At 52.0% G+C, this 27,972-nt stretch overlaps 1 pseudogene; it reads left to right on the top strand.

Moving 5' to 3' along the window:
• The first annotated feature begins 18,926 nt into the window (after positions 1 to 18,926).
• On the top strand, positions 18,927 to 26,894 carry LOC136994351 (olfactory receptor 6F1-like; annotated as a pseudogene).
• The last annotated feature ends 1,078 nt before the right edge of the window (positions 26,895 to 27,972 follow it).

The following is a 27,972-nucleotide window of genomic DNA, read 5'->3' as shown; positions in this document are numbered from 1 at the left end:
GGTTTCAAGCCTTGATCATGGAGATTGTGGAGATCATGGCTCTCCTGGCACATCCCTGGGAGGAGCCCAGGTAGGGTGTCTTTTCCTCTGAGTATGTAACTTGGGTTCCCCCACCTGCCACTGTGCTCCTTAATGCTTGTGGAGGTGAGTCCCTGATGGGCTGAAGGCTCTCTTGAGATGGGCCTGCGAGTAGCTGGGGCAGGGTATTATGCGGGTTCCCCCACCTGCCATTGTTTCTCTGTGCTCTTTTGTATGTGTGTAGATGAGCTGTTTATCGCATAACCTAACACATTACAGGTGAGACCCAAACCCCTGCATTACCCCTTGCCTCACTGGAACATTTGGGGGGGGGGGGGGATAAGCACAATCCAGAGTGAAAACAAGGGGAAGGTGAGACTAGGCAGGGGGGAGATGAGGTCTTTCACTGAAGCCAAAGTGGGGAAGAAGAAGGAGAGCTGCGTGTGTAGAGGATTGTTTGAACCTGCGTGTCCCTTTCTTTCCTAGGGCCCGAAACAGCAATGATGACCAACATGTTGGAGAGCAGTGGGTTCGAGCTAGGAGTAAGAAGAAGGGAGGTTTTTTTTGTTTTTTTTTTTAATCAAGGAGCAATGATGGACCAACACGTTGGAGAGCAGTGGGTTCAAGCTAGTGTGTGTGGATTTCAGCTGTGTGGATTTCAGCTGTGGCAGGCAAGCCATACCTGGTCAATACATCCTGTGGTTCTTCTTGTCTGTATTTATTGCAGTTCCTCTTGATCTAAGTCTTGAGTCTCTCTCTCTCCGCCCCTCACCCCCCCCCCCCCTTAACCCCCTAAAGCATTTCATCAGATCATCAGATAAATGCCCATAATGGTAGGGATGAGTTACCTACCTACACATATTGGTGACTGCTGCTTAACTGCTGCTTTTTCTCTCTCTTCCTTTCTTTTATTGTCATGCATGCAAATAGAAGAAGGAAAAAGTGGGACAGGTTCTCTTTAGGTCAGCTCTCATGGCTGCAGATAAAGGAAAGGAGAAAATAAGAAATGGAAATGAATCTAATTTTCAGCGGTCTCCCTCTCAAAGCAAGAGATAGCCAGGTTGTTTTGGTGGGGCCCAATGTGACTCCTGTTATTAATAGGGATCATGTGAGTGCAATGACTGTGCATGTGACTGTGGATGTGTGTGCACAGATGTAACTTTATGTATTTAAAGAGCATGACATTTTGAAAGCTACAAGGAACAGAAATGGGCCAATGAAGCCGAGAAATGTTTCCCAGACTACCTTGTACTCGATTGTGCAGTGTTCAGTGCACCTTTACCGCATCAGGACTGACAAGACGGCACCTTCATGCTGGACCTTACAAGGACACTTTACAGCACCCCTGCCTAGTTTGGTGTTTTGAGAGGAGTGAAAAAGAGACACAGTGTATAGCAGGGCTTTTTCAGCTCTGGGAATAAAAAAACTGTATCTGAGTATGGTACATGAGACTGGAGAGAGCATCATAAGCACAGCCTCAATTCTGGATTCCCGGACCCAGCTTTTGCAGCCTGCAGGGAATCTGTCTTGTTGCGGACACAAAACCCTCTGCTGCCATGCGAGTGTCACTGTGGCACCGCTCCCTGCTCTGGAGCTGAGACTAACTAGCTGTCACCCATAAGGACCCCACAAGAACCCCAGGGAGATGTAAGGCTCCATTTAGGTCTTTGCTTATTTATTTATTTATTTATTTGTTCCTTGCAAACGTGGGGAACACTGGGGTCTTTGGCAATCAGGGCTGTTCTGCATGCTTTACTTTGTCCCTCACACACATAGGGTTTCTTTCTTTTTCCCTTGCAGTTAGAAAACACCTGCCTGAATCTCTGTCAAAACACCTCCTGTAAGGGCAGCCAGGCAGGGCTGGCCGAGTGCCTGATTTCCCTGCTCAAGAGCAGGCTTTCAGGAGCTTGCAAGCAGTGGGCGAGAGGGGCTGCAGGCTGGTTGCAGGAGTTCTGGTTCCCAGCAGGGTTTGCCCAGCTGAGCCGGCTAGCAAGGGCAGCAGAGTAGGGCAGTGCTGCCCCAGCTGGTCAGCCAGGGTCAGTCTCTCCACAGCCAACACAAAACCCATGGCCCAAACACTGGGACAGGCTTGGCTGCATCAACCCAAGAGGCAAGCTAACAACTCGGTCTAATTCCTAGGAGACTGCAGAGGTGATGCTTGGGGATACTTGGTTCTCCTGGGAGAGAGAGAGAGAGAGGATGGTGCTGAGTCCTGCTGCGGCATGGTGAGCCAACAGAATGACTGTTCTTGACTCCAGATGCTGGCTGAAGATGGGGAAGAACAGGGAAGCCAACTGGGAGTACAAGACAATACTGAGGGACTCTAGCTGCCTTTGCTTCCCCCTCCCGACTCCACCACTTGTTTCAGGCTCACAAGAAAGTCAGAGTCCTCCAAACTCAGTCATTTCCAGTGGAGGTGAGAGGGGGCTTAGCAGGAAGGCAGCTCAGAGAGTTTCTGTGCAGCACGCAGGCAGGCTCCTTTCCCGTGTCACAGCAAAGGCACAAGGCACAGCAAAGCATGCCAGTATCGCTCTGCTGGGCTTGTTTGGGCTGAGGCTGGTGGAGTGCTCAAGCCTGATCACGCTCATGAGGACGTCCCCAGCCCTAGGGGTGTCATCGAACCCACTCCTGAGGAGAACAGGTGGTTCCTGCCTGAGATGGGGCTGTTCGTCCTGTGGCCATATATGTGATGTTTTGGCTGTGTTCAGTGCAAATTGTCTTCCGTTCCTCACAGGTGAGGCTGGGAAAGCTGGGCATGGACCCATATAAAGTTCACTGCAAGGTGAAAGGCAGAGCAAGAGGAAGGGGAAAAGACTCACAAGGTCTGTAAGACTGGCCAGAAGTCAGTGTGTGGAGGTCCCATCAGTGGTACTCAGGTACAAGAGCCATTGAGAGATGAGCGAGGCAGGGTGGCTGGGAAGTGGCTGGGAAGGAAGTGACTGGGGGAGGAAGGAGGAAGGACACACAAGTTATCAAGCACTCTCCCAGAAGAGAGAAGAGAGTGCTGCTGTGCAGGCAGAGCATGGGTGGCAATTCCTTCCTGGGGATGTTCAGAGCATAGGTGACAAATTCCCCAGCATCTCTGAGGACCTGCTCAGCAGTGTCTAATATACAGCCTCTTCATGGGATGCAATGCATAGGCTAGGAGTATCCCAGCCCTTTTCTGCCCCTCACCCTGCCACACTCTCCCCCACAGATCTCCTGAGCTGGCAGCAAAATCTCCCCAGCAGTGCACCCCCGGCCTGGCTGAGGCCTGGCTGCGAGCACAGAGGAGCTCCGCAAGCAGTTCAGTGAGACCTGATGTGCGCACATGAGTTTTCGTGATCCTGCCAGGCTGAAAATGCCCGTCTCTTCCTAACCTTTGACCCTCACAACCTTACAAGGATTGCCAAAAGGAGACTGCTTTCCAGGCCCAACAAGAGACACCAGTGGCAAGTACTGGTTGTGGGGGGATGCTCCCAGCTTCCCCCCCACACACAAACACACATTTGGTGCCAGTTACAAGTAGCCTGGATTCCTGTGTTTCACACTCCAAAAGGGAGGATGTCAAGACTTTGAGATAAGGCCTGCTTCAGCACCTGGGCCTTGAGAAACAAAAGCCTCCTCTCACTGCTGGGGCAGTGTTAATTGCTGTGGTCAGGACTGTCTCCTCCTCATCAGGACCCTGAGAGATAACACCTGCTTTCACAGCTGGGGCCCCATTGCAGACTGGAATTAACTCCTTCTTACCCCAGCTAGGGGATCTCTCCTTGGGACCCCCACTGCAAGAGTAAAGCAGTCATTCACAGTCGCTCAGACACCTTTCTTCAGTGCTGAAGAGTGCACAAGGCAGCTAGCCTACTGTTGGGGGTGTTTGGCCACCCCCACCCCCCACCCCATGCCTGTGGGTGTGATCCTCATAACAAGGAGGGAGGAGAGTTGAACCCTGCAGCAGCCAAGAACTAGGGACTGCACCTGTGTGAAGAGAACTGCAACTGGCCTGGTGACTCCACCTCCACCTTCCCCTGGAGGGTGTAAATAGGTTGGGCCTGGAGGCTGTCTTTGGCTGTTTGTGGGTGACAGTGGGTCTGCCAACTTGTGGAACCCCTCGGGAGGGGGATGCCCTCCCGCAATTACTTCCCTGGGATTGAGTGTATGTTGGCTGCTGAGGCAATACGTGGGTAAGATCAATCAGAATTGTTTTGCCTGGTTCATTCATTTGAGTATATAGTTAGTATAGTTAGTATAAATTAACTGTCTTTTTCTGTTCACTAAGTAGTTACTGTTAGCATAACTTAGTGTAATTAGAAATAAGTATTCTAGCTGAGCTGAGTTTCTGTTAATAAGAATTTCTGCTTTGTGCCATCACAGCTTGTTTCAAAGACCAAAATTTACTACAGAAGCTGCAGAGTCATGCAGTAAATCTCCTTCTCCCATTCCTCCCCTCCCTCGTGCCACAGGAAACCCACACGGTCCGGGACTGTAAGGTAGTCGGTTGTCCCGCAACACTGTTGTTCAGTGAGAGCCTGGATCATCTCTCACTCCTGGGTTTATCCTCCAGAACCACCTGGGTGGGAAAAGACCTGCTGCAAGAGGTGTTTTCCCCCAAGTGCCCTCCTGCACTGAGCAGGAGGAAATTGCATGCAGATTGTCACAGGGGAGACCTTGGTGCATGCCCTTTGCTCCTCCCCACCTCAGTGTATCGCCCTCCTTGGGGTCAGGGCTCCAGCTCTTGCTGAAGCTGTGTGAGGGCATCCCTTAGGTTTCCAGCAATGCCCAGTCTCAGAAGGTCCCTCCTCTCTGCCCTCCAGGCAAATGTCCTGTGGGGGGAAAAATATATATCTATAAATATATATATAAAAATATATATCTATATCTCAGGATGTACATGAGTCCCTGACCGGGATTGTCCAGCCCTCGGTGCTATGCAGAGAGCAGAACAGCCCACCAGCTCCATGTGAAAAATGTGTGGGCAGTGTGGTGCTGTGCTGGAGTGTGGGGAGAACACTTGCACAGCAGAGGCTTTTTCACTGCCTCCCTCCTTCCTGTGAAGCCACTGGCACCAGCCCCTTTCAGAAAGAGGATCTTTGACTGGAGATGCCTGGATGTGGAGGGAAGATGGCACTACCTAGGGAGAGCTGGAGCTCAGCCTTGCACAGAGACACCCCCTTCCTTCCCCAGGTTGCTGCACAGCCAAGGAATGTGCTTGCACCAGGGTTTCTTGCATATAACAGAGGTCCAAGGCCATAGTGGAGACCTTGACTTCCTCCAGCTGGAAGAGACGTATTTCCCCATGGTGTTCAGCAATGTGGTGAATCAGCCCCTCTCCTTGAGGCCAGTGGCTGCCTGATAGGAGACCAGCTGAGGGCCTGGCCTCTCCTGTGCTGCTGTCAGAGCAAGGCATCAAAGGTGGAGGTCTGGTAAATCTGGGTGATCTGGAAGGTGCCTGTCTCCTCCACTGTGACTAGTTCCTCTTATGGGGGGGGTGGGGGTGGGGGTCTGGCCCATGGCACCTGGAAGAAAGCAAGGGCCGGGGACTGCACAGGGAAAGGCTTCAGGACACAAAGGAAGAGGGGGTGCAAACCCCTCAGGGAAGAAGGCTCCCTCTCTCTTGCTCTGCAACAGGAGCCCCAGGCTGGGGACAGCAAGGTGGTGAGTGGTTTGGGGCAGGATCTCAGAGTTCTTGGCTCCATGTAGATCCCACAGGTCTATAACACCCACCCTCACCTGCCAGGATGCCCCAGAAGGAGAGCTCTGCTGTGCCCCTGCTCCTTGTTCTCCTGCTGCCCAGAGGCCCAGGGAACACACTGTCAGGCCTGGCCCTCACGCGCTTGGACCAGGACACCTCCAGCAGGGTGAGGGATCTAGGCAAGCTGCTAAGAAAAGTCACATCTTGCTCCCCGTTCCCTGTCATCTTGGATTGTTGTCCCAAATCAGGGATTCGTTACCCGGTGTGCAGCAAGTCAATCCACACACAGAGTCGAGATATCATTTTGTTTCGAGATTGCACAAAGTCGGGCGCTAGGTGGTAAATCCACAAAGCTAGCACACCAAGTATTTCTTTATCATTCTATTTGTACAGTTCTTCTCAGCCAAGAGCTGCCTCTTGTTCTGCCCCTATTACATGAGTGGTTAAATTATTTGCATATTGCTTACACTGCACTTCTCACTTATGCATGCCCAGTGGGGAAAGGTTTCCCCACAATTAGGGGTCTGCAACCTAGTGGGTGTGATGTTTAGCATTATAATGATATTATAATGAAGAAAGTTCACTCTCGGTTACAGCTAGTTGTTGTTTTTTTGCTGAATGATTAGATATATACAGGTTCCCAAGAAGTTCCTAACTGAAAGTATGAACATCGGGCGCTAACAGTGATTAGGAGTTCCTCCCCTGTTCACCCTTGGCAGCTTTAAAGATAGGTGCTCCAGTCCTAAATCTTAACCATTTAAGTTCCTTCTGAAGTGAAATTCGCAAGTTCAGTTAATAATTCAGATAACAGGATGACTCCTGGGTGCCCAAGTACACACAAGAAAGGAAGCCCTGGCAGTGTTGACTTGCTGAAGGAGACTGGGGGCCACAGCATGCTGCCTTGCATGTGCCAGTCTGGAGGGAGACTGGCACTCCCTAATGATGTCAACTGGATGAGAGCTTGCAAGTCCATTCATGGGCTTTGGCTTTGATAAGACCAGCTTTTTGTGCTGCAAAGACAGAAATGGGGGTGTGCAGAATAGCTGTGAAAGAGCTGCAAAACATTGGTGCCAGGATGGGTCAGAAGAGAGAGGCAGAGAAAGATGGGCAGAAGGGGAAAGAAAGGCAGGAGCAAATTGTCTGAAGAGAATGGGGAGGAGGAGTCTCTTCCCTGCCTCCTCTCTTCTTTGCCAGCAGTGACAACACCTGGAGAAAACTGCTGCAAGAACACATCTGGGAGCTGAGATTTCCCAGCATTTTCCCATTACTCAAGAGCAGTGGCCTGCAGTGACCTGGTAAGGGTGGTGAGGGTTTCCTGGAGCAAAGAAGAACTGTGCCTCGCGGCAAAACCCGTACTTACCTAGCAATTGCCTCAGGAAGGCAGTGAGGACGAGATACCTGAGGTGCAGACTTAGGTGGACACTCCTGTTAGGGAGGGACAGTCAGAAAACCACTTGCCAGCCCAGAGAGAGCAGAGCTGTCGGAAATGAGTCCACAGGGCAGGGAGCAAAGGTAGAAGCGGGGAAGAGAAAGTGCTTGTTGTTATCATGCCTGAAATGCTCCCTCGGTGTTTCTCGCTCCTCCGGCAGTGACACAGTGTTGCTCCCTCAGCCAACAGGCCACTGAATGCCTTGACAGCGGAGGGGACCTGGGAGCTCTGGGCTCCCCATGGCAGGAAGCATCTGTTCTTGGTTTGATCTCCCAGTGGAGTCCTCTCCTCAGCGGTTAGAAGTGCTTGCTTTTCTGCACACCCTCGGTTTGGCCACTTGTGATTTCAGGGGGTTCTTCCCCACTGCGGTTTCACGTCTTGCACTTCCTCAGCTCTCTGGGGAAGGTGCAATTTCCTCTTCAAACAGAAGTATCCTCCACCTCTGGGGCTTCTGCCCTTTTCCTCCTCTGGGGCCTGGGAATGATACCTCTCACCAGAATTCCCAGAAGTAGGTGGGCAACCCTGCTCTGCACCACCCCGGGGTGTCTGGCTGTGTCCTGTTCCAGCAGGATAACCTGCAAGCCACGGTCCACACTGCCCACACATTTTTTCACATGGAGCTGGTGGGCTGTTCTGCTCTCTGCATAGCACCAAGGGCTGGACAAACCCAGTCAGGGACTCATGTGTCACCGAAAACTGTCACGGAAATCAGGAGTAAAAGTCCTTAACACCAGTGCAACATTAAGAAGGTGGCATTCTCTTTATTATGGCGCCGGATGCGCAGGGGATCGCTCTGCCCAACGGGCATGCCGTATGTTGCATCAGCCAAAGTTTATATTGCTCTGTTACATACACATGCACTAAATTTCCTGGAATGATTATACATATTCATTCTATTTCCTGGAACTAATAATCATATTTGCATAGTCATTACGCATGCGGTCTGAGTCTCCGAGGGGCTTCTATGGGGGTCCCTGGTGGTCCCTGGTGGTTGCTGAAGAGGTACCTCCTAGTGTTTTTCCATGAACTTTGAGCTCCTTTTCCATATATGGTCTCGGTTTGACTCATCTCTTTGTTTGAAAAAGCTGTCTCGTTCCCTATCTTGGTTTCTGCTGGTTTAGCTGTACTCCTTCAGGATGTACCATTCACAGTTGCAAGAATTGTGTCCTTGGGTGTATTCTTGTCTGAGGCCCCTGGTAACAGTTTACGTCTTGAGATATAGATATATTTTTATATATATTTATATATATACATAACCTGTCTCCAGTGGGGGCTGTGGACTCCCACAAACCCAGAGGTGACAAGCACATCTTATTGTATGGCTGAAGGGGGAAAAGCTGTGAATTAGGAAGTTGCTGCCTCCCCAGGGTGTACATGAGGCACTCCTTGGGGTGCTGGTCTGTGAAGCCTGTGCACAGGGCAGCCCTGAACCTTGGAACAGGAAGGAGATGGGAAGGGGTGGGGTAATGAGGATGGGAATACACCCCCCTCCCCACCCACACACACACATACACACCACCACCTCCTTTTTGGATCAGCTCTAGAGGAACCCCATGTACCAACCACAGGAGAGAGAACAAGCTCTGTTCATTTTGTTTAAGTCTGACTTAGGCTTTGCTCGAAAAAACTCCACAATGATAATGATAACACCACCACCACTGTTACCACAACTACTACTACTAGGCTGGAGGAGACCTCTGGAGGTCATCTAGTCCAAGCAGATGTCATGAGATCAAGTTGCTCAGGGTCCTGCCCAGTTAAGTCTTGAATACCTCCAAGGACTGCTATTTTACAACCTCTCTGGGAAACTTGAGCCATCCGCAGGGTAAATAAGAATAATAATAATGTCCTAATTTCTAATCCAAATTTCCCATGTTCCAGCTTGTGTCCATTGCCTTTCACTCTCTTGCTGAGCACCTTTGACTTTGAGAAGAGCCTGCCTCCGGGTGGCTTTTTAGCCTCCAGTCAGGTAACTGTGGACAGCAAGAAAGGCTTCCTTTAGCTCTCTCTTTTTAAGGCTGAAGAAGCCCAGGTCGCCAAGCCTCTCCTCGTGTGTCATGTGCTCCAGCCCCATGACCTGCTCGGTGGCCTCTGCCAAACTCACGCCTGCATGTCAGTGCCTCGAGAAGCTGAAAGGGGCCTTTGCCCAGGGGAAATGTTGTCTCTTGAGTCAAGCCTTTGGGGGAAAATGCCCTGGGAAGCAGTGCCTCCCTTTCTGTCTGACACCTGGGCACAGGGAACCCGCAGTTTAGTTTGCTCTTCTGGGGTCAGTCATTGGCAGGCGGGAGTGTTAGAAGTACTGCAGACAGCCGCATGGAAGAATCGTCCTCTGAGCTCTCGCCAGACACACTGTGCGTCCAGCTCTCCATCTCCAAATGTGGCCAGGAAAACGCAACAGATGTGAGCATACTAACTCAGCAGACTAACTCATGCCCTCTGCCTGCACTTCGCAGTGACTGCTCAGTCTCTGAAGGGTCCCCCAACAGCATCCTCAGCAATGCTAAGTCATGGCATTCACTTTTCAGGACATCTGGCAAAGCTGTGACCATAAAAGAACAGGGAAAGATTAGTCCCATGGGCAATCAGGATCAATGTAACATGCTGAGAAAAAAGCACGCAGGTCATTTCAACTGTCATTTTGGAATGAGTTAATAGTGCCCCCATATTCAAACATGTTTGTTATTTGGTCTCCCACACGTCCCACTTTTCTCACAAAATCCTGAATCTTCTGTTACACATCTTTCCCTCCTCAGGCTACCTACGCTAGGTGGTATAAAACCCTAAGGACAGACGTGTCTCCCATGAAGGGCCCTCTTCTCCAACAGCGGCCATCAGTGGTGGCTGAGGAAAGAACAAGAGCTGGACAAGCAAGTAGGATACTGCTCCTGCATATGTGCCCCTGGGACCCTGTTAGTTTCTACAGCTCAGGGGTGTTCCTGAGTCTGGTGTGGCTTATGTGCTAATAGCTCTGCAGTAGCTCTCCTCCCAGGGCAGGCTCCCCTTGAAACCGTGTCAGTTTTGCTATACCATTTTGATCATTTCCCAGGACCCTGGATCTAGGCACATCTATTCAAGTCCCACTGACATCTGCTTAAGGACACTTCTTCCTGCTGCACGGGCAGGGGAGGCAACAATCCAGCCTCACCGCAGCCCCCAGGTGCTGTTGCTGGGCAGGCGGAGCTCAAAGCTACATGCAAACAGAGGCAAGGAGAGAAACACTCCTCAGAGCACCCACACACGCCTTTCTGTGCAAGGCTGCACACTGAGGGCACCAGTGTGGGCTCAGTGCACAGAGATAGACAGCACTGTCTTGGAGCTCAGCGTTCTGCACATGGAGAAGCACCTGGGAGTTCTCCACAGACAGCACGGAGGAGAACGTTCCTGACTCCACATGAGGTTTCCTTTTTCTCACTTGCAGCAACAGTTTAGGGGACTGTGTTGGGAGCTGCTGGTACCAGAAGATGTAGGGATCAGAATAGCTGGTGGAGAAATTACAGCGCAGCGTTGTGTTGTGTCGCGCCTGGATGGTGGCTTCTGGTGGGAACTGGAGCACAAAGTCCTTTTGTGCATGACCTGTAAAGCCAGAAAGGCATTTCAGCACTGCTTGTCTCTGTATCCATCTATCTATCACTTCATCAGCTCTCCCACTATCCCCCATCTCCATTTTTCACTTTTCACAGCCTAGGAAAGACTAAGGGGTTTGTCTGTCCACTCTTCTTTCTGCAAGTTCTTGGTGCTCCTCATAGGCCAGGCTCATCCTGATTTTCATCAGTAGCTCTTTGGGCTGTGAGGCCATCAGGTGTTTCTGTATGTGTCACTGGCTTTTTGCCCCTCCTGGAGATCAGAAGCAGCTGTATTAACTATTGCTCTCTCCTTCTGCCTCTCCTAGCTCTGTTCCTACTTCTCACTGTAGCATTCATACCACTGTGTCTGTCCATGCCCTGGCTTTTTAAAGCTTTCCACCTCTCCCAGCATGGATTTAGCCTTCTCTGAATGCCCTTCAAGCATTTTGTCATTCCAGCACAGATTGGCAACACTTTTTTCAAAGACACCCAGGAGAGAATTTCCCATATCTAGCAATGGTCCCCCCTCCCCTCCCCCCTGGCATTTCTCTCTCTCTCTAACAACATATGGATAAACAGTGCACATAAAGGCTCTTGTTTTCTGAGAAAGAGATGTGCGGAGCCTTATTCCCCCTTTTATGCCCATTACTCCTGACATCCCTCAGAGTACTTGCTGTGCTCCACCCGCAGCCCCCTGCTCTCCCTGCAGGAAGACTGCCAGGTCCCCACAAAGTCAGAATTCGCATGCCCCCCTCCAGCACTGACGGGACACTCCCTTGTTCTGATCCTCCCCAGCCTGAAAGTCGTGTCTCACCAAAGTCTGCCAGTCCCACGAAGGCTGCCAGAAAAATCAGGGCCATGTCACGATCTCCACTCCACCAGGTGTCCGCTATCTCCGAGAAAGAGGGTGCTGAAGATACCAGGTCCTGCCTTCCCCTCCCTCTGCAAGCTCAAAGCACCCTCCAGGCCTCAGCCCAGAGGGTGGAGCAAAACTCTCTCACTGCTGCTCCACACAGATCTCCTTGGGACCTTACACCTCTGACCCAGGGAGGCTCTCTGGAGAAAGGAGCTGCAGTTGTTAAAATGCTCAGCCTAAGGAAGCAATCAAGTTGCCCCCTTTTCTGTGCTCCATGCTCCCAAGGGCCGAGGGGAGGCTTCTTCAGCACTGGGAGGTTCCCATGTGCACTCAGGCCACATCCGAGCTCTTTCACAACCCAATAGCTCCAAAGGTGCTTGCATAGCCTCTCACTCAGACATACCCAGCTGTAGCACTGCTGCCTTTGAACTCTGTGCCGCATTGACAAATGGGCCCTGGGCACCTAAAATATCACGTAGGAGCCTAAGACTGTGCAGCCTGCTGTCAGGCACAAGGAGGCTGCTGGGTGTCTTCCTGCTTTTTGCCCCTCCTGGAGATCAGAAGCAGCCCAGCCATCCCCCAGCAAGGAAGAAGTGTCCGTGGTGAACTTCCCCTGCCATCCAGAGCCCAGCCCGAGACAGAGGCTTGTGCCCACCCCAGCACAGGATCAGGAAGGGCCCCTCTGCACCTGCTCGTGTCCCCCTTCTCCCTAGGTACTGTTTGAACAGAGGTAGGGCCAGACACAGACACAGACACAGACAAAGGCACCTGCACCCATGTGTCTGATTTCCATCCCAAGGGAGTTTTCTGTCCGTTCCCCCACAGCCACAGAGAAGGCTCATCAAGGGAACTATCTCTGTGATCGGCACCTGCAGTCCCCTTCTCCTGAGGTAACACCAGCAAGATGAGTCAACGGGAATGGCTCTCCCTCGAACATCATGTGAACGTAGGCGTGTTACTGCCTACAGAGGCATGGGAGTCAGTATGGGATGCAGTGGAGGACCATTTCAGGATTGCACAAGACTTCTTATGGAATGCTTTGAGGAATGTCCAAAGACTGGGAAAGGGAGGGATCAAGGAAGTTTGGCAAGAAGGAAGCGTGGGAAAAAGAGAAAGGGATGAAAGGGGCCAACTGCATGTGAACAGGTGACTAGTCAGTATGCTTTCCTGGCCACATCCTGCACCTGAGCAGCACAGCCTGTCCTGCCTTCTAATTAAACTCCATTTCTAACACTCTTCCTGGGTGAGGGGGCTGTCTAGTTTGTGTGCATGTTTGTGTGGGGGTGTCAGTGCCAGCAACACCGTGTCTGTGGTGCCAGCACCTGGAGAGACTGTAGTGTGTGCAGATTGTGTGGGAGTGGGTATTGGTGTATAATCACTAGCAAACAGCAAGCTGGACCAGCTGGAGAGTGGGACAGAGGCTTGTGAGCCAGGTATGGAAGGAGAGATGGTAAGTCTGGGTCAGATGCTGCAGAGACCAAAGGCGCTGAGAGACAACCACTGGAGGAACCAGGAGGGCCAAGCCAGCTCTTGGAGAAACCATGGGCTCTGGGATTGCCTAGTAGTAGGGCCACAAGTCTGCAACCAGCTACTAGAGAGACCAGTTTGCATCCGTGTTTTCTTCTGTGTGTGTTTGTCTGTGCCTGAGGCAACTGGGAGCCCAGACTATCCAGGGGCCAGCTATTGAATAGACCTGAGTGTCCCAATTACCAGAGGGACTCATAGTATGCACAGAGTGTGTGTGTGTGTGTGTATAGATCTGAGTACCATCAACTCTTCTGAGGCTGTGGACCTCAGGGGCACATAAACCCAGGTTCTAGCAAAGGGAGAGACCAAGGCATCATGGAGCCAGCTCCAGCTCCTGGCTGAGGCCAGTGGGGCTGTTGGCTGACAAGCGCCACCACTGCTCAGGTCACTCTTTCCTTCCCCACTGCTGCCATCCCAGTTTGAGGGTTTGCCTGGTCGGTGGCTTGGGAGCCATTTCGGGGAAGCCTTTCACGGCCGAGGCGCAGGGCTGCCAGGTGCCGGGGGATGCGGTGGCCTCAACGGGCCTGAGCCCGGGCGGGCGGGGGGAAACTGCCGCGGGCTGGGTGGGAGCCGCGCGGGGCGAGGCGGCTCCTACGGGCGGAGCGGCAGCGCCCCCCGGCGGGCCCGGCCGGGGTGAGCCCCCAGCCCCAGCCCCAGCCCCGCACATCGCGCCCTGCTCCGCATCCCCCGCGGCGGCTCGTGCCCGGCCACAGCCCCGGCCTCTCCTGCCGGGTCTCCCACGGCGCAGTAATACACCGCGGCGTCCCGCCGCCGGGGCCGGGCGAGCTGCAGGGCGCTGGAGCGGCGGTCTGTGGCCACGAGCAGGGTCCCCGGCAGGTCCTGCATGGTTCTGCTCCCTTTGTCACTGAATATGATGAATGCGAGGCCTCGGCCAGGGATGTACTGCTACCAGTAAACATACATGTTCTCCTGTATGCTGGGGTGTGAGCAGGCGATGTTGATGCCAGTGCCCTTGCTGGCCTCTGCCGACACCTCCTGCTGCACCTGGGCTCTGTCCATAGCCACTGCCGAGGAAGAAGGAGAAAACGCCGAAAATCAGTTTCCTTCTCCGACTTTCATTTTCCTGCATAAAGTCTGCAGAAGAGCTCAAACACGGGTACAGAAGTGGAAATAGAAACGGCCTGTGTGGAGGGAAGATATGGCCTAGGGTTTGGTTGGAGGGGCAGTTTGCTGGTGGTGCTTTAGTGGCTAGAAAGAAGCGTGGGCTAAAGTATGGATGAAGCGATGCAGAGTGGCAAGGCAGGAGAATTCAGGGTTGGATCTGAGGACGATAAAGAGCAAAGAAGCAGATAGGGGGTTGGGTTAAGTACGGCAGGACGGACAGAGGAAGGAGGTTTGTGAAGGAGCTGGAGAGCTAGAGGCGGGCGGTCTGAACCCGGGCACAGCCCCGGACCCCCAACCCCACAGCCGCCGCCAGCCCCGCGCACCCAGGAGCACGGTGGCCAGCGCCGCCGGCCCTGCGCCCCGGCGCCGCCGCATCGCGCCTCGCTGCCCCCCGCCAGTACCGACTCTCTGCTGCGGCGCCGGCGCCAGCTCCGCCCCGGGGCTGCGCCCTGCCCCGGCGCCTGCCCCGCTTCTCGTCCGCGTCCACGCCCGGGCCCGGGCCGTGGCGGGGAGGCGAGAGGGGCGGGAGCGGGGCGCTCGGCTCCGTGCGGCACAGGGAGGCGGCGGGGCCGGGCGGCGGTCCACGCCGCGCACGGCGCTCCGGGGCCCGGCACGGTGCCCGGTGACCGCGGCCATGGCACGGACACAGGAGCCGGGCCGGGCCGGGCCGGGCCGAGTGGGGAGGAGAAGGCGCATCGGCGGCGCGGGGAGCCGGGGCCGCGCGGGACGAGCGCGGCAGGGGCGGGCGTCGCGGCGGGGACGAGCGCTGCTGCCGCGGAGCGGGGCGAGCCGCGGTTGCGGAGCGACCCAGAGGTCCTGAATCCCGGCGGCAGGAACGGTTAATGTGTTGCTGCACGGGGACAGCACACCCCAGAAGAATACCAACTTTCCCGCCAGGTGCCCGCGGGTTTCTGCTGCCCGTGGAGTTGCTGCCGCTGGCCGAGTCTCCCGTGAAACCCCAGGAGCGTCCCCAGAGCAGGGGCTGCGAGCAGGAGCCGCCTCTCAGCCGCGGGGTCTGAACGCAGACACGCGTGAGGTCGCCTCAGGAGCGACATCTGCCTGCGGCAACCCTTGCTTGGCCACGGGGACCCCTGGCTGCCCTGGAAGTAGTGCTATCGGGGTGGGGACGGCAGACAAAAGGGAATGGCGGGAATCTTTTAAAGTTAAGTGCTCATGTATTTAAAAGTATTGTGGGTTTTTTTCCTTTTTTTTTTTTTTTTTTTTAAATAAATGCCTGTTTGTAAATTTACTCCATTTAAAAGTAGAACTGGAAAAAAGATCTCTGGATTCTGCTGGATGCTAACACATCCATCCACTCAATGTAAAAACTTTGACATCATTTCAGTCAATGGAATGCAGTGACAACTGTCATTGACAAATTCAGGAAGAAAAAGAAATGCCAGTGGGTGGGCTTATTGAGGGGGAACCAATAAAAAGGAGGAAGTTTAACAGGCTTTAGACAAAATCAGAGCTGTTGGTAAAGTCATGATTATGGCTGCCAAGATTGGGAGAAACAGAGAGACCCTGAAGGTGCAGTTACAAAGAAAAAAAAAGGCTGTAAATTAGAGAAACAGATAGTAAGTATTTACAAAAATGCTGTAAAAACTAACAAAGAAGAAAAACTAGATGTTTTGTCTGATCATGAAGAGAAAAAAAAAATTGAAAGGACCAGTTAAGGTAAGTTAAAAGGAAGAAGAAGAAGAAGAAGAAGAAGAAGAAGAAGAAGAAGAAGAAGAAGAAGTATCAGCTAAGTCTGGAAATGTTTCCCAGAGGAGCCTGTTCTTTACCTGATCGCACAGCATGGAATGCATTTTTACACTGTGGGGAGGGAGAAGGTAGCAGCTGCACACAGGGCGGTGCAGGAATATTTTATAACAGCTCTGCAGGCAGTGGTGGTGTGGGGCTGGGCAGGACAGAACTGCTGCGACGGAGCGGTGCTCCCTCGCCTCGAAGTTGGGGATCACAAGCCCACACCCAAGCTTGGTGTGTTTGTGTGCCAGGCCGGGGGCAAGGCTGCAGCAGTGCCAGTGTAGAGCTCCCAGTGGCCGTGCTGCCCTGTGCAGTCACTCCCCCAAGGTGTCCCTTGAGCTGCGGGCACAAGGAAGAGTTTGGGTATCCTGGAGCTGAGCCCTGGGCTCCTTCCCTCAGTTGCTCTTACCTGGAACAAGGCCAGCGTTGCCAGGCCCAGGGGCCTGTGACTCTCTCAGCCCTCTTGCCCCTGGCACCCACACCTGTCCCTATGCAGGCAGGGCACTAAAAACTTGGGACAAGTGAGTCCTGGCCCCAGGGAACTTCCTCCTCCACTCTCAGAGCTCTTCTCATGGGGTCATCTTCCACTCAATGCATGTGTGTGCATCATCCTGACACAAGCTGTGACAGCCCTACCCTGCTGGAATTTCTCCCTGACTCCTGAGCTGCCTTGACTTGGTCCCGAGAGTGGAAGGTATTGCTTCGAGCTACTGGGGCCTCTGGTCCTTCTGCAACTAGATGAAGCCTGAGTAGCTCTTGGAGGTCTTTACACCTCAGTCCACTGCCCCCATCCTTGTCTCTGTCCTATCACTGTAATACCCCTGGGTCATTCAGTTAGCACCCAACAGAGCCTTTTTTGTTCCAAGTCTAACTCTCCAGGCCCCACCCCACACACACTCAGTGAAGAGGCAGCAGCTCACTCAGAGAAGAAATTAACCTATCGCAAAGCCGATGTGTAAGATAAATGGGATGAATCACCTTTTTGGCAGCACTGATCTCTCTCTTGCCCAGTCACGGCCTCTGAACTACCTGTCTAGCATGAGCTCACAGCAGGACCAGTAGGCATGGTCATGCATGCATGGCTCATGTCATCATAAGATCTGAACTGAATTAATCACCTGCTTTACCGGCTTCTACAAGCACCTCCATGCCATCACTAAACTCCATACCCATGTCCAAGGTACTCTAGGGAGAGGGAGAGCAGGGAAGGGGCAGGGGGTGTGGATGAACATGCTCAAGCTGGACAAGTTGCTCTAGCCAGCTGCATCTGCCCACACATCATGAAACAGCCTTCCCTCAAACAAATTGCCTTAACCAGAACTGTGACTCCATAACAGGAGTTGCAGAAGATGACAATCTATTTTTTCAGTCTTTTTCTTTGCCTAAGGCTTTGCCTTCTGATCCTAGTAAAGACGAGACATTCAGAGGTCACAAATTCAGTGGATCAAAATGCCTTCATAGGAGATGGAGTATATACCTCTGATCACAACCTTCCGAGCCCAGACATCCAGTGAATGTTTCACCCACCTTAAGCTCCACTTCTCCATAGTTTATCTCCACAGTCTGGCTATAAGGATAATTTGGGAGAGAGTGTTGAAGGTGTTAGTAAAGGCAATGTGAATAAACTGTCCTCTGATCTCTGATTGAGTGCTGTGAACCTGCTGTATGGCCACAAGTGCCTGGCTCACTTCATCACATGATCAGAAGTGAATCCATCACCTGCCATATTGGTCTGCACAAGCACCTCCATCCCCTTGCTGAAACTCGTACCCATGTCCAAAGTATTCGAGAGAGAGAGAGAGAGAGAGAGAGAGAGAGAGAGAGAGAGAGAGAGAGAGAGAGAGATGGCAGGGAGAGGGATTTTGTGTGCAGGAGTCAAGTTGGGCAGGTTACTCTAATCGGCTGGACCTGCCCCATGCACCATGTGAAGCACTCTTTCCTTAACATCAACCAATGTTAATTAAGCAAGCCCTTAGACATGACACAGGAGCTGCAGAAGATGACTCTGTCATTTACAACATCTCTCTGTGGTGGCCTTGGGCAGTGAAGACATCTTCTCTTTGGGTGCAAAGCTCCTCAACTAACTCTGGATGTCTACTCTGCTGGGGTTTTGTTGTTGTTGTTTGTTTTCTGTCTGAGCCAGTTGTCTAGTCTCTCTTAAGCATCACAGGAAGAAAAATTGATGCTTCTAAGGCAGGGCTTGCCTGACCTGTATTAGACAGGAACTTTTGGAGGAGGTGAACTGAGGCCTGAAAGTGCCTGTTTCTCTTCCCTGCTGATCAGCAGAGCAAAGATGAATAGACCGTGTGGAGGCACCTGCCCTGAAGGCAGGGGAGGTCAATATGCCTATACTCAAGTCTTGTCTGACTTAGAGCTTAGCTCTTCACTTAGATTAAGACTGAAAACTTAGGCCGCAACTGCTGTTCGATATTCTGACAGCTGAAATGAGGCAGGTGAATCCCACCTTTCTATCTCTGTATTCGTATGACCATATTTGTCTTTAATTATCCCCAGCCTGGAGATTTCAAGATCTTAATGCCCAGCATCCAGGTATTTGACACTTCCAGTCTTTTGGGGCATGGCTATTTCAGACATCAGCATGTCAGGAAATTGCCACACAAGAGAACATTGAGTTTCTGCCAAGGCTCACATACCGTGGCAGGCAGGTGGCAAAAAAAAAACCCCACATCTGACAGCCACTTTAGAGAATTGCATTACTGTTCTTTAATTAGCCTGTGTGAGGAGAGAACACTATCCATCTTCAACAAGCCTGTGAAATTCCCCTAAGAGATCAAACTCCCTGTGGCACACAGAGGAAAAATTCAAAACAGTCTCCTCTGCATAGCCAGTTGGAGCTTCAGTGTGCTAACAAGGTGGGTGTGGGGATGTTTTTATGCTAGGGATGCTGGGGGAGTTCTCAGCAGAAAAAAAGGCATTTGTTCACAGTCTTTTGGCTGTGAAGAGTTTGCCTGTCTTGTAATTCTCTGCTGTATGCTGTCACTACATGGAGGTAAAGTGGAGATAATTTAGCGTGTGTGTGTGTGTGTGTGTGTGTGTGTGTGTGTGTGCGTGCTAAGCCCGCTTTGTAGAGGTACAGTGGTGGCTGTGAGGGGGAAAGAAAAGCAGGAGTGCAAGCTGCCACTACCTAACGGGTGCAAGGGGAGGAATCACCATCAGGCAATTTGATACATCTTGCAGTGAGTCAGGAAGGTGTTCATCTTCACTTCTCTTGTGGAGAGACTGGAGCCTGCCATAGCGAGAGGCAGTGCTTTCTGAGGCACTTGTCTAGAACAGCTCCAATAAATCACCCTCTTTCCTCTGTTTTCCTTCAGCCAAGGGGGATTACGGCTTCATCTGGAGGAGAGATGATGTTGCATGAAGAGAGTTTGTTTAGATCATTTCCATTGGCAGAGCTGGTACGTGACGCCTGCCCAGGACATCTGGTAGAGACTTTCAATGCCTGGCACGTTTAAAGAGAAATGGATTAAGGAGGATGTCTTTGCTCTAGCCACGTGAGATTTTGCATATATGTTCCTAAGGAGGATGAAAGGAAAGAAAGGGATTCTTCAGATGATGATTCGACCCCATCTGTCTTAGACACACCCCTGAGGAAGAGATCAGCTCTTCTCTGGAGGTACTGTTCTGCCTCCATTAACTGGAAGGAGGAAGTAGCTTAAACCCCTCAGATCAGCTGGCTTCTCAACAGAGTTATGTTGGGTGGGATTCAGCTTAGTGAATTTCGCCTGCAAAAGGTGATAGATACAGGGATGCCTCTGCCCAAGTTGACATGTCTGACTTGTCCACCTGAGCTGGTTGCTAGACTCCTACCCTAGTCCTCGGGGAGAAATTGGCACTTCTAGAGTGCTTTTAGCCATCTATGTGAAATGAGGTAAGCCATGCCTCCTGCTTTTGTATCCATTGAGAAGGAAGGGACTTCAGCTGAGGCGGTCAGATATGATTTATTTTTATTATTATTGTTGTTGTTGTTGTTGTTGTTGTTCACAGAATCACAGAATCACAGAATCACAGAATCACAGAATCACAGAATCACAGAATCACAGAATCACAGAATCACTGAGGTTGGAAGGGACCTCTGGAGATCATCTAGTCCAACCCCCCTGCTCAAGCAGGGTCACCTAGAGCACATTGCACAGGATTGCATCCAGGCAGCTTTTGAATATCTCCAGAGAAGGAGACTCCACCACCTCTCGGGGCAACCTGTTCCAGTGCTCTGTCACCCTCACAGTGAAAAAGTTTTTCCTCATGTTAAGATGGAAGTGTCTGTGTTTCAGTTTGTGCCCATTGCCTCGCGTCCTGTCGCTCGGCACCACTGAAAAGAGTCTGGCCCCATCCTCTCGACACCCTCCCTTCAGATACTTATACACATTGATAAGATCTCCTCTCAGCCTTCTCTTCTCCAAGCTAAACAGGCCAAGCTCTCTCAGCCTTTCCTCATAAGAGAGATGCTCCAGTCCCCTAATCATCTTTGTGGCCCTTCGCTGGACTTGCTCCAGTAGTGCCACATCCCTCTTGTACTGGGGAGCCCAGAACTGGACGCAGTACTCCAGATGTGGCCTCACCAGGGCTGAGTAGAGGGGGAGAATCACTTCCCTCGACCTGCTGGCAACACTCTTTCTGATGCAGCCCAGGATACCATTGGCCTTCTTGGCCACAAGGGCACATTGCTGCCTCATACTTAACTTGGTGTCCACCAGCACTCCCAGGTCCTTCTCAGCAGAGCTGCTTTCCAGCAGGTCAACCCCCAGCCTGTACTGCTGCATGGGGTTATTCCTCCCCAGGTGCAGGACCCTGCACTTCCCTTTGTTGAATTTCATGAGGTTCCTCTCTGCCCACCTCTCCAGCCTGTCCAAGTCTCTTTGAATGGCAGCACAGCCCTCTGGCGTATCGGCCACTCCTCCCAGTTTTGTATCGTCAGCAAACTTGCTGAGGGTGCACTCTGTGCCTTCATCCAGGTCATTGACGAAGAAGTTGAACAAGACTGGACCCAGTACTGACCCCTGGGGGACACCGCTAGCTACAGGCCTCCAACTAGACTCTGTGCCACTGAGCACAACTCTCTGAGCTCTGCCATTCAGCCAGTTCTCAATCCACCTCACTGTCCACTCATCTAACCCACACTTCCTGAGCTTATCTATGAGGATGTTATGGGAGACAGTGTCAAAAGCCTTGCTGAAGTCTAGGTAGACAACATCCACTGCTCTCCCCTCATCTACCCAGCCAGTCATTCCATCATAGAAGGCTATCAGATTGGTTAGGCATGATTTCCCCTTGGTGAAGCCATGCTGACTACTCCTGATCACCTTCTTTTCCTCCACATGCATGGAGATGGCTTCCAGGATGAGCTGCTCCATCACCTTTCCAGGGATGGAGGTGAGGCTGACTGGCCTGTAGTTCCCTGGGTCCTCCTTCTTGCCCTTTTTAAAGACTGGGGTGACATTGGCTTTCTTCCAGTCCTCGGGCACCTCTCCTGTTCTCCATGACCTTTCAAAGATGATGGAGAGTGGCTTAGCAATAACGTCCGCCAGCTCCCTCAGCACTCATGGGTGCATCCCATCAGGGCCCATGGATTTGTGGGTGTCAAGTTTGCTTAAATGATCTCTAACCCACTCCTCCTCCACCAAGGGAAAGTCTTCCTCTCTCCAGACTTTCTCTCTTGCCTCCAGGGTCTGGGGTTCCTGAGGGCTGGCCTGAGCAGTAAAGACTGAAGCAAAGAAGGCATTCAGTAACTCTGCCTTCTCTGCATCCTTCGTCACCAGGGCACCCACCCCATTCAGCAAAGGGCCCACGTTTTCCCTAGTCTTCCTCTTGCTGCTGATGTATTTGAAGAAGCCCTTCTTGTTGTCCTTGACATCTCTAGCCAGATTTAATTCCAAACGGGCCTTAGCCTTCCTCGTCGCATCCCTGCATACTCTGACAACATTCCTATATTCCTCCCAAGTGGCCTGTCCCCCTTTCCACTTTCTGTATACTTCCTTCTTCTGGTTGAGTTTTGCCAGGAGCTCCTTGCTCATCCATGCAGGTCTCCTGCCTCCTTTGCTTGACTTCTTACTCATAGGGATGCACCGCTCTTGAGCCTGGAGGAAGTGATGTTTGAATATTAACCAACTCTCTTGAACACTCCTTCCTTCTAGGGCCCTCACCCATGGGATTCCTCCAAGTAGGTCCCTGAAGAGGACAAAGTTTGCTCTCCTGAAGTCCAGGGTTGCGATCCTACTTGGTGCCCTGCCTCCTCCTCGCAGGATCCTGAACTCCACCATCTCATGGTCACTGCAGCCAAGGCAGCCCCCAACCTTCACATCTTCCACCAGTCCTTCTTTGTTTGTTAGTACGAGGTCCAGCAGCACACCTCTCCTTGTTGGCTCCTCCACCACCTGGGTCAAGAAGTTGTCACCAATGCTCTGCAGGAATCTCCAGGACTGTTTGTGCCTAGCTGTGTTGTCTTTCCAGCAGATATCGGGGTGGTTGAAGTCCCCCATGAGAACCAGGGCCTGGGATTGTGAGGCTACTTCCAGCTGTCTGTAGAAGGCCTCATCCACTTCCTCATCCTGATCAGGTGGCCTGTAGTAAACACCCACAACAGTGTCACCTCTATTAGCCTGCCCTTTGATCCTTACCCATAAGCTCTCGACTCGCTCTTCATCCACCCCTAGGCACAGCTCAATACATTCCAGTTGCTCTCTCACATAAAGAGCAACTCCACCACCTCGCTTTCCTGGCCTGTCTTTCCTAAAAAGTACGTAGCCATCCATGACAGCACTCCAGTCATGCGAGCTATCCCACCATGTCTCTGTAATGGCAATGAGATCATGGCCCTGCGACCGCACACACATCTCTAGTTCTTCCTGTTTGTTCCCCAAGCTGCGTGCATTGGTGTACAGGCATTTCAGGGAGGTGATCGAGCATGCAGGTTTCCCAGGAGGGATACAAGAGGGTCCTCCATAGCCACATCCCATGCGCACTTCCCTGGCTGCATTCACCTGTTGGAGGCATCCTGACTTGAGCAGTCTTTTGCCAACTACCCTGTCACTATAACTCTCCCCTTCCCCCATCTTTCCTAGTTTAAAGCCCTCCTTACCAGGTTGGCCAACCTGTTGGCAAAGACCCGCGTGCCCCGCCTCGTGAGGTGGATCCCATCTCTCGCCATCAGTTGTCGATCTTCAAACAGGGTCCCATGGTCGTAGAAACCAAAACCCTGTTGCCAACACCAGCGGCGCAGCCAGTCGTTAACCTGGAAAGTCCGTCTCCTCCTCCTCTCATCCATCCCCCTCACTGGCAGGATTGAGGAGAAGATGACCTGGGCTCCCAGACCCTTGACCACCATCCCCAGAGCTCTGAAATCCTGCTTGATGGTCTGCAGTTTGCCCTTGGTGTCATTGGCGCCCACATGGAAGAGCAGCAGTGGGTAATAGTCCGAAGAATGGACGAGCCTTGGCAGTCTTTGCATGACATCTCTCACACGAGCCCCCGGCAGGCCACAAACCTCTCTAGACAAGAGGTCAGGTCGGCAGATAGATGCCTCCGTCCCCTGTAGCAGGGAGTCCCCCACAACAATCACCCGCCGCTTTTTCCGGGTGTTCCGGTAGGGCACAGGGTCTGTTGTCCCGGTTACTTCCCTGGCAGCCATGCCCATCTCCTCCTCATCCTGGAGCGCACTAAACCTGTTCTTCAGCTTCAGGTCTTCAGGAGGAGTAGGAGCCTTTCTCCTCCCACGAGCAGTGACCAGTTTCCAGCCTTCTTCTATGATGTTATGATGTACCATTTCACACGGCACAGAGCCCTCTGGCAACTCCACTGCTGCAGGGGGTTGGGACTCCCGAAGCTGCACAGTCTCCGAGAATACCCTGTCTATCTCTTGCTCTGCTTCTCGGATGCTGCGCAGCCTACTGACCTCCTCCCGTAACTCCCTTACCTGACGACACAACTCATCAACAGCAGCACACCTCCTGCAGGAGAGCTGGCTGCCAGCCCAGGCCTCCTGGAGAGGCCCCAAGCACTCCCTGCAGCCTGAGACCTGTAGAGCTGCATCTATTGTCAGAGGGCCAGTCTGGGTCCAAGCCTCTGACACAGCAACTCCAGCAGCCGCTGGGGAACGTGCTGTGCGGCGTGTCACGACCATATTGGGGAAGTGTACACCGCAGGGAACAGAAATGAAGGTCCCTTCGCACGTCCCTTCGCACGCCCTTCTGCGCGAACTGCTGCGCAAACTGCTGCGTCTGTTCGCTGCCTCTGTAGCAAACTGCTGTGTCTGTTCGCTGCCTCTGTAGCAAACTGCTGCGTCTGTTCGCTGCCTCTGTTAGCTGCGCTCTGGGAGCTGCGCTCTAGGCCTGGCTCTTATATAGGCCTCTCCCTAGCACTGACTCACAGGGTGCTTGACCGCCCAATCAAGGGCCACTGGGATCAAAGGCCCCAACCCCCTCTGGTCAGGGGCAACCCAGAGAGCTCGTTAGCAGCAGCCACTCCTAGCTGGAGCTTTTCCCACGAGCTTTTCCCAGGAGAAGTCAAGGCCTCCTGCAGTTGTCCTTGCCTAGCTTCCCCTTTCCTGTTCACAGCGATCACCTTCTAGGTCCTCGGGGGTCCTCAGAAAGCCCACAACTTCCACAAGATCCTCAAGTTCTAGTCAGAGCCCAACCACTGCTGCGCAAACTGCTGCGTCTGTTCGCTGCCTCTGTTAGCTGCGCTCTGGGAGCTGCGCTCTAGGCCTGGCTCTTATATAGGCCTCTCCCTAGCACTGACTCACAGGGTGCTTGACCGCCCAATCAAGGGCCACTGGGATCAAAGGCCCCAACCCCCTCTGGTCAGGGGCAACCCAGAGAGCTCGTTAGCAGCAGCCACTCCTAGCTGGAGCTTTTCCCACGAGCTTTTCCCAGGAGAAGTCAAGGCCTCCTGCAGTTGTCCTTGCCTAGCTTCCCCTTTCCTGTTCACAGCGATCACCTTCTAGGTCCTCGGGGGTCCTCAGAAAGCCCACAACTTCCACAAGATCCTCAAGTTCTAGTCAGAGCCCAACCACTGCTGCGCAAACTGCTGCGTCTGTTCGCTGCCTCTGTTAGCTGCGCTCTGGGAGCTGCGCTCTAGGCCTGGCTCTTATATAGGCCTCTCCCTAGCACTGACTCACAGGGTGCTTGACCGCCCAATCAAGGGCCACTGGGATCAAAGGCCCCAACCCCCTCTGGTCAGGGGCAACCCAGAGAGCATAGATTCTTCCCATGACTTTCAGATGGCAAAATTATGGAGGTGAATCCTACACCTCCTGAGTAGCTATGTTGAGAAGCAGACCTAAATGGAGGTAATAGAGGTAATTCTGAAAGCTTCCAGTCCTGAGGACTTGGAAAAAGGTAAATTTAGGAGACCATGAGTTCTTAAGTAATGCCTGTCATTCTACTCTGTTGTCCTGCGACACTGCCGCTTCAGCCTGAAGCCCTTGTGATCAGCTGGCCTATAAGAGGTCAGAAAATCTTCTCCAGTGTCATGTTCTCCTTATCGTTTACTGGTACCTCAGTCTCATTTGCTGAAATCATAACTCAGTATTGTTTGCCCTGCGGAGTGCAGCTATGCTATTCCCTTCCTCTGTGCTACAGCCTTTCATGTAGGTGAAGACTCTCAGCCTGTCTTTTGCACTTCCCTGAACAGGATTTTCATCCCTCAGAAGCCGTTAGAGTCACCATGTTCTAAAGAAGACCCATGCACTTGGTCAGATAAAGAATTCTCCAGGTTCCTTCGACTGTGTTGCCTGGTCCTCAGAGTCCTATTCAACTGTCCAAACATAGGTATGATTTAGCTGACATCTTTAATTCAAGGTAGAGAAAACCCTCCCTAAAGTATTGCAGTGCAGTCTCTTCCTCATGTAGTATGGAGCGCAGGTACAGCTTTTTCCTGCTCTGGAGAAGCTGTATTTTCAGGGATGGTGATCTTGTTTAATTACTGGTAGCATGTTTACCTGCCAGTAGGCCCAGCCTAGGCATTCAAACTACCACACGATCTTTTCTGTCTTGACAGATGGACCCCTGCACTTGGAGGGACATGGAAAACATGACAACTGTGCAAGAATTCATCCTTTTGGGTTTCCCAGGCACATGGCATTTCCAGGTGTCCCTTGTGGTGCTGTTTGCACTGATGTATTCCCTGACAGTAACAGGCTATGCATCCATCATAGCCCTTGTATGGGCAAACAGGAACCTCCATACCCCAATGTATTTTTTCCTCTGTAATCTCTCCTTTCTGGAGATCTGGTACATAACGGGCATTGTTCCCAAAGCTATGGGAGTCATGCTGGGGACTAGCCAGACCATCTCCTTCAGAGTCTGCATCCTTCAGCTGTTCTTTTTTCTCTCCCTAGGCTCCACCGAATGTTTTCTCCTGGCTGTCATGGCCTATGACCGCTATTTAGCCATATGTTACCCTTTGAGATACAACTCCCTCATGAACAATGTCTTCTCTGCTCAGCTGGCCCTCGGCTCCTGGCTGGGAGGCTTTCTGGCCATCTCGCTGCTGGCCTTTTTGACATCCAGGCTGACATTCTGTGGACCAAAAGTCATCAATCATTTTCTCTGTGATATAGATTCCTTCCTCGCCCTCTCCTGCACAGATACACGGCCCGTGGAGCTGGCGACCTTCCTCATCTCCATAATTGTTGTGGTGGTCTCCTGTGTGGTTACGCTAGTCTCCTACATGTACATCATCTCTACCATCCTGAGAATCCAATCAGCCCAGGGCCGGAAGAAAGCCTTTTCCACCTGCTCTGCCCATCTCATGGTCGTTACAATATGGTACAGCTCCACTATATTCCTGTATGTCAAGCCGTCGGCCCAGAACTCCTTGGATCTGCACAAACTCGTTAATACCTTTACCACAGTTGTAACTCCCTTGTTGAACCCCTTCATTTACACACTCAGAAACAAGGAAGTGATACAAGCTCTGGAGAAGGCGTTCCAGAAGAAGTGAAGGAGCTTATCAAAAGGCCTTGATGTGAGCAACAGACTCATCCCCCCCCTGACTTCTGGCCCCCAGAAGTTCCTCACCTTGGTGTAAGTGCACCTGGGCATCGCAGGTGGCAACAAACCACCAGCTCCAGTGCAAGTTCATCTCAATCACCTTGCAGCCATTAAGATGGCTGGGGTGAAGGATGGGCTGTAGCTTGATTCTCATGTGCCCACCTCCCTCTGGTCACTATAGGATAAACCTAGAGTGCCTCATAGCGCTCCAAAGACTAGCCCCTGACAAGGACAAGATAGCCCACCCAAACACAACTCCCTGGCAGAGCCGGAGGAGTGGTCCTCTGGTGGTTCATGCTTCAATTTGCTAAAGGTTTAACTTTGTCAGGGATTAATGTGAATCCCCTAAAGAACTTCAGATACCTGCATCACTGCTTTTTGGAAGTGGACACATAGTCTCCTTTTTAATCTGCTATTGTCTGGATGCATCTATGCCACCTTCTTGTGGCTGTTTCACTGGATCATCCTTAGATGCAAGATGTATTTGACCATGGCTGATATCCTTAACAGTAGCCTTTATTCCTGGCATAAGACGATCAACAAAGTTTACATTCTCATTTCCTCACCACCCCTAGTTTCTCAATGTATTTATTAATTTTCATTAAAAATACTCAAAATACCATGATTCGTGCTAGGTGAGTCAGGGCATGTCCACATCTACAGTTCCATGCCAGTCCTAAGCAGACCATGATTCCATGCATTTGTGGCTTTGTTGTGGAAACACTTACAGCTATTTTGCAAAGTCACCAGAGAACAGATTCCTCTCACTGGAAATGACAGAGGACTGAGAGGGTTCCTGGGTAGCAGGTCTGTCTTTACACTCAGTGAAAAGAGATTAGTACTTCCAAAGGGCGCTTGCTATTACCCTTCCTAGGGCTTTTATTTCAGAACAAGATGAATCATGCTCCTGAAGTTCCTCCTTCTGCACACTAACAACAAAGGGAGTCTGTGTGACCCCCAGAATCACCCCCAGAACGGCTGAGGTTGGAAGGGACCTCTGGAGATCATCTAGTCCAACCCCCTGCTCA

This window comes from Apteryx mantelli, chromosome 28, assembly GCF_036417845.1.
Source record: "Apteryx mantelli isolate bAptMan1 chromosome 28, bAptMan1.hap1, whole genome shotgun sequence".
Taxonomy (NCBI): domain Eukaryota; kingdom Metazoa; phylum Chordata; class Aves; order Apterygiformes; family Apterygidae; genus Apteryx; species Apteryx mantelli.
This window is presented reverse-complemented; position numbering and strand designations above follow the sequence as displayed.